This window comes from Gossypium hirsutum, chromosome A07 (genome assembly GCF_007990345.1).
Source record: "Gossypium hirsutum isolate 1008001.06 chromosome A07, Gossypium_hirsutum_v2.1, whole genome shotgun sequence".
Lineage (NCBI taxonomy): Eukaryota > Viridiplantae > Streptophyta > Magnoliopsida > Malvales > Malvaceae > Gossypium > Gossypium hirsutum.
Window position 1 is genome coordinate 47,314,865 of NC_053430.1, and position 7,129 is coordinate 47,321,993.

General features: G+C 38.6%; 1 non-coding gene across 1 annotated transcript; it reads left to right on the forward strand.

Moving 5' to 3' along the window:
• Positions 1-567: 567 nt before the first annotated feature.
• Positions 568-674, forward strand: LOC121204057 (small nucleolar RNA R71). The gene has a single exon (XR_005898985.1). It is a non-coding gene; the product is annotated as a small nucleolar RNA R71 (small nucleolar RNA).
• The last annotated feature ends 6,455 nt before the right edge of the window (positions 675-7,129 follow it).

Consider the following 7,129-nt stretch of genomic DNA (forward strand, 5'->3'; position numbering starts at 1 on the left):
CTATTTCGACGATGGATATCGATTAGGGGTGTTACATTTTTCTCTTGCTGATATGGTTGTTGTTGGAAGCCTAGAGGGGCTTGTGCTCTTTGATTTCCTTGACCACCTCAAGAGAAATTGGGATGGTTCATCAGACCTGTATTATAGTTATTACTATAAGGGTTATTTTGAGGGCTAGAATTATTACCCATACAATTGATTTTTTCATTTTCGGTGCTAGGAGTGAAGGGTAAAAATTCTGGATTACTCATTTCTCCTCCATTTGTATCGCATTGCATCACCGGATGTACCTGTGTAGAAACATATAAACCATCAATTTTCTTATATAATTGTTCTACTTGATTTGATAACATGGTGACTACATCTATGCTGAAAACACTGGCTGCCTTCATCAGTTTTTTCCTTATAACATGTCATTGATAATTATTTAGTGCCATCTCTTCTATAGACTCATAAGCCGCTTCGGGTGTTTTATTATTCAGATTTCCACTGGCTTCTGTATCAATTAATTTCCTAGTTGAGGGATTCAAACCGTTGTATAAGGTTTGAACTTATGGCCAAAGAGGTAACCCATGGCGAGGGTATCTTCTTAATAAATCCTTGTATCTCTCCCATGCATCATATAAAGTCTCTAAATCAATTTGCACAAAGGAAGAGATATCATTCCTCAACTTGGCTGTCTTAGCTGGTGGGAAGTATTTTGGCATAAACTTTTCAATCATTTGAGCCCATGTGGTGATAGAACCTCATGGCAAAGAATTCAATCACTATCTTGCTTTGTTCTTCAATGAGAAAGGGAATAACCATAAGCGAATGGCGTCATTAGTGACGCCATTAATTTTGAAAGTATCGCAGATTTCTAGAAAATTGGCTAAATGAGTATTGGGATCTTCGTCTTACAAACCATTGAACTAAACAAACTGTTGTATCATCTGAACTGTGTTCAGCTTCACGTCAAAATTATTTGCAGCAATGGTGGGTCTCACAATACTCGATTCAGCCTATAACACCCCTCACTCGTATCCGACGTCGAGATAGGGTTTGAGGCTTTACCGAGACTTTTCAAACATACCAAATCAGGTTACCAAGTTTCACCCAGATTTAAAACTTTTCAAACATGTACATCTCATCCCTTTTACAGGCCTTCGAGGCCTAAAACATACCTAGGGGCAGTTCGGGACAAAATCGGGAATGTTCAATAAACTTTGGGCCTCTTAGAAAATTTCCCTTACTTTGAAGTGTCACACGCCCGTGCGATGGGGCTGTGTAGTCACACACGCCCGTGTGGCTTGGGACACGCCTGTGACCCCTGCCTGTCTGCAACACTGACTTTAAACTTATCATACAATTAGGGACACACGGCCAAGACACCCGCCCGTGTGGCCTGCCCGTGTACAACACTGACTTAAAATTTTAGGTGGAAGGGACGCACGGAAATAACACACACCCATGGGGGTGAGCCGTATGTCACACACAGCCTAGACACAGGCTCGTGTGTCCAACTGTGTGGACCTTAATAAGCTATTTCCAAGCCTTTGGTCACCCTTTTCATCACTAATACTTAATGATTACCAAATACAAAGTAAAACATTATTATATTCTTATAAATAATCTTGGCAAAACTCATTGTATGGAAACCTCATATCATTGGTTTCATACATAAAAAGTTATTCCCCTTCCTGTATTTATGGGTTTCCATGTCACTTTAACACATTCATAATTGGCTCATTCTTGTGACTCATTGCCAATTATAAACAAACCATCACATATGAATATAAATATGCATAGATTTGTTGGTCATAGCTTACTTCAAAATAAGCCAATTCCCATGGCCATATACAAAAAGATAGGAACATCTTTACATGCCTTCATTTGGAAATTCAAATGACACATATAACAAAATACTGAAAAGTCCTATACATGCCATTAAACAAAATAGAAATGTCTTTATACCAAAGCTGGACTAGTTGATAATGTGTTAACTCTCCAACCATCTTTCAATCCTTACGAGTCCTCGAGCCCTGTAAGACAGGGAAAAGAGTGGGGTAAGCATTTATATGCTTAGTAAGCTCGAATAACTGGAAAGTAAACTTACCAAGTAATTAGCATACAACCAAATTGGGGAATAAAATTAATAAGCATGAAATGGCTTCCCTATTACATACACTCAATTAATGAGTTAGTTACATAACAAAGCACCATGTAATTTATCTTAGATGAGCTCACCATTCAACATCTCATATTAATCTCGTTGAGTTTCTAGGAATTCTCGATAGAATATCCATTAACCGTCAATTCGTACAAATGATCGTTTCAGGTATGCACTCCCGTGAACCTCACATCTTACGACGGGATTACCAGTCCAGGCTAAATCCCCCGTATAGTGAACTCATAAGGTGATGCCGGGATTACCGGTCAAGGCTAAATCCCTTACAATGACAAACACCTTTATTGAGCTCAAATCTGAATTACCATTCCAGGCAAATTTCAGATCCTAATCGGATTACCCGTCCGGGCTAAATCCTTAATGCACATGTATTCTTCGGGAGGCTCAATCATCCAATGGAACACCTGTCCGGGGTAGATCCTTTTCATAATTGAGATCAATAGAATACCCGCCTGAGCTAAATCTGCAACACATGCAGGATCCCATTATACATGTAAATATGGTTTATCCATCGAATTTCCCTTTTTAACCTCAACCGAGACATTTTTCAACAAGTCATTATCAAAGATACATTTCATGCATTTTTATGTCATTAACAAATGCAATTATCATGCATTCATAAATCATGTAATTGTGCATATTATGAGTTTACTTTGAGTTATTCGAACTTACCTGGTATTCGTTTAGGAGACGGGTTTTGATTATTCTGAAACCTTTCATTTTCCTTGATCAACCTCCGAAATTTGTTCTTCGGGGTCTATAACAACAAGATTTAAATCATTAACACTCAACATTATACATTTCAAATCTACATTTCACCCCTGGTCCAAATTACCGTTTTGCCCCTAACCTTTCTCATTTTTTATGATTTAGTCCCTAGGCTCGTATAATGAAACACATGCAATTTCTACCTTACCCAAGCCTGGCCGAAAACTTTTCTCTATTATGGTAGCTCACATTTTCTATTATTTTCACATTTCTACAACACATTTTACAACTTTTGCAAAAAGGTCCCTTTAAGGGTTTTTTTTATGAAAATCACCTAGGAAAATATGTTTAACACACATCCAACTTTCATATCCCTCCATAATCCATCAAAATACAAGTAACTCATGCATGGGTAAATTTTTAAACATGAACCCTAGCATGAAATATGGGTAGAAATGGAGAGAGTAAGCTACAGGGATTTCAAAAATACAAAGAACATTAAAAACGGGGCTTGGGAGCACTTACTATTGAGCTTGGAAAGCTTGGAACCCTAGCTATGGAGACCTTTGAAATTTCGCCAGCATGGAGAAGAAGAATGAGCTGATTTATCTTTCAGTAGCAACCTCATCATCGAAGTTGCTATCATGGAGAATCCTTTCACAAACCTTCGATAGTAACCGGCTAAGCCCAAAAAGCTTCTCACCTCGGTTACATTTTTAGGCGGTTTCCATTCAACGATAGCAGAAATCTTACTTGGATCAACTCGAATGCCTTCACCCTAAACAATATGACCCAAAAATCCAACTTCCTGGAGCTAAAACTTACTCTTACTAAACTTAGCATACAATTGTTTTTCCCGCAAGGTCTGCAACAAAATTCTCAAGTGCTTCGCATGCTCTGTCTTATCTTTGAACACATCAAGATGTCATCAATGAACAAAATGACAAACTTATCCAAATATGGTTGAAAGATCCTATTCATTAGGTCCATAAATACGGCCGGTGCATTTGTCAATCCATGTAATGCCCCAATTTTCGGGAATTCTGTAAAAGTTGTAAAATTTAAAATTCTGTGTTCTGTTTGTTATGTGTAGGATTAATCATGTTGGTGGGCCTCTAGAAGGCCCAAGCTTAGGATAAAACCCGGTAGTTTTAATTAAATTTAATTCTATAAGAGAAAGGGGTTCTGATAAATTGGGCTTTTAGGAATTATTTGTGAAAAATGGATCACAAGGAAGCATGTGGTAAAGTGGCTAAGTGACGCCACTGGGAATGCTATAAGTGGCGTGTGGATGATTGGGAGGACCCAAGTTCAAGTCACAATGACAGCAAATTAAGTGATTAATTTTTATGTACAGGAAAGGGAAGTAATGGAACTGAAATAAAAGTCTGTCAGGAAGAGTTTAAGAGGGTAAGGGGATTGAGTAAGGATAGAGATAAGGGAGGAAATCTAGGAGCTGATTGGGGTGAGCTGTGTTGGCCAAATTTTGGACTCTTGAGGAGCAAGAGGTGGCCGGCCAAGGGTTTCTTTAGGGGGTAAATTCGGCTAGGTTAAAGTGCCAGTATAAATTCGGCAATAGGGAGGGAGTTATGCTGTTTGTTGCTTTTCTCACCTTCTCCCTTTAGCCATTTTTGCTTTCTTCTTATTCTCTTTCTCCATAGCCGAACCTTTCAAACCTCTTGTCCATCTCTACCCTACTCTACATCACTTTCCTCCATTAATTTTCTTAGACTAAAGCCGAACCTCCAATCTCAAAATCCCGAAAGCTATATTCTTGTGTCGTTTTTCCAAAGCCATATTCCTCAATATGTCTTCCTTTTTGACCAACATTCCTATCCTCTAAATCCCTAGCATCTATCGACAACATTACCTAGGGTTATAGCCTCAAATCATTATTTTCTATATCACCTAGAAAGGCTGAAACTACTATAGAGTTAGGGACTTGTAGCTGAAAATTCAAAGCTTCTAGATTCAAGTTTTACCGTCGTTTAAAGGTTGAATCTGCATCAGATCTACGTGGAAAGTAGGAAGGAATAAGTGGTAAGTACTCATCACTCCAAATCTAGTCTTTTTTTTCAAGTTAGGAAAAAGTCGAAGTCCCTAAAATCTAGGGAGGCTATCGATTTGGGCATAGGGCATAAAGGGTCTTTAACCAATGATTTATTTTGATGATTAGTGTCTTCTTAAGGGTTGGATCGAAGGCTTGGATCCTTGGAGCGGTCAGGCTTGGATCTAGCCATTGGATTTCGGTAAGAAGGTAAAGTTTTAAAGGCTTTTAGGGATAGAGTCGAATATGGGTAAGTAATTATGGAGATTAGTGTTGTGATTTGCAATCTAAGAATTGTAGCAACGTAATTGTAGGTAGTTCGTGCGTGGATCTTGTCAGCAAGTCATCACAAATCAGGTGTGTAACTGACACCCTTTCATAGGCTAGATCGGCAAAAGCCGAAAAGTCGAAATACCGAAAAACTGGTATTTTGGGCACTTGCGAGTGTGCGAATGCTCGTGAGACGTATGGGTAATTATTACTGGTAATCGGAAGTGTATTGATATTTTGGGCTTAATGGGCCAAAACTTGGTTAATGGGTCAACGAGCCCAATTCGGTAAGAACGCTCGGTAAGTGTTTTTGGCTAAACGTAATAGCTACGATATGCATGAAAACCTTAGAAATAGTTAGATTTACTAGAATACCCCTATGTATGCAAAATTACCATTATACCCCTATGTATGCAAAATGACCTTTATACCCCTAGGGTTAATTTTGTTTGAAAAGCATGATGAATTAAATCTGTATGATGTATGCCATGAATGTATATCTGTTGCATGGGGACATGGGTTATATTATGGAGGAAGCGTCCTGGTGGCTATGCCACAAATTATCTGTTCTGGTGGCCCTGCCACAAATTATCTGTTCTGGTGGCACTGCCACAAAATATCTGTATCTGGTGACTTTGTCACATTTTCTGTATCTGGCAGCCATGCTGCATATTTTTGTGGCGTGTAGTGGTTGGGTGGGTCGAGTAGTCTCCCCACATGGTGAAAGGATGGTATGGGGGTGTATGTGGTTGGATATGGTTGGGTTTCTGCATAAGCATGATATATCTGTTCTGGTCTGTTCTGGGCCTACGGGCTTTATTCTGATATCTTTTCTGGGCTGAGGCCAACTTATTCTATCTCTGTGGTTTGAACTAATTTAGGCTATGGTTGGGTTGAATTACACACTGAGTTTTCCAAAACTCACCCCTTATTTTCATCCTCGCAGGTAATCCTCAACCATAGTGGGGTTGGAGCTGTGAGGGATTTGGACTGGCCACATGTTTCTACGAGCCTGGTTTCTTTCTGATGAACTGGACGTCCTTTTAATTTCATTTATGGTTTTGGGTTTTAAGTGTAATAAGGCCTTTTAATTACTTTTATGGTTTTGTTTTACTTTTATTATTTTATTTTACTATGATGAAAAAAACTATGATGACTAAGGAAAATGGGTTAGCTTTAGGACGCATTTTCAAAAGCATTAAGGGATTTCAAAATAACACGTTTACAAGTAAGACTTCCGTTAAAAAAACGTTTTCAAACTTAATCATTTTCTTAAGATAGACATAACCAGACGGTTTTCTCAAAATTATACGAGTCGTTAGGGTGTGGCAATGGTGGTGTGCATGTCTAGGATTGGATTCGAAGGGAGCTTGGTACTTAAGCAGTCCGACGGACTCACCTCCTCTTCTTCCTGGTTTCCTACCTGGTGCACAGCTTCTATTCACTTTAACCTGCTTTAAAAAAGGTATCTTTTACAACCCCAACTAAGTTTTCCAAACTAAGTAAAATGGAACGTTTTGAACGCATCTATGTGGCGCACCGGATCCGGTCATAACGTCTAGGCAGGGTTTGGGGTGTTTCATTTAGTGGTATCAGAGCCAGGTTGCAACAACTTGGCTGTGGAATGGGTTTACAAAAACGAAGATTTTAAAAAAAATTGATTTTTAAATCTGGACTTCTGAAGGTGGCATTCCGAATCTCCAGCCCAAGCTGTAAGTATTCTGAATTTTTCTGAATATATTCTAAATTATCTGTCTGTACTGAAACTTTACTAGAATACTCTAGATAGGATGTTACTGACTGAAACTGTAGTTAGACGTCAATTCTACGAAAACCATCTCTGAATTACTATTTGAATCATAAAACATCTGTAATAATCACTGGAATGCTAAAATTAATGCATAAAATTCGTAATCAGATTATACGATATGAGTACG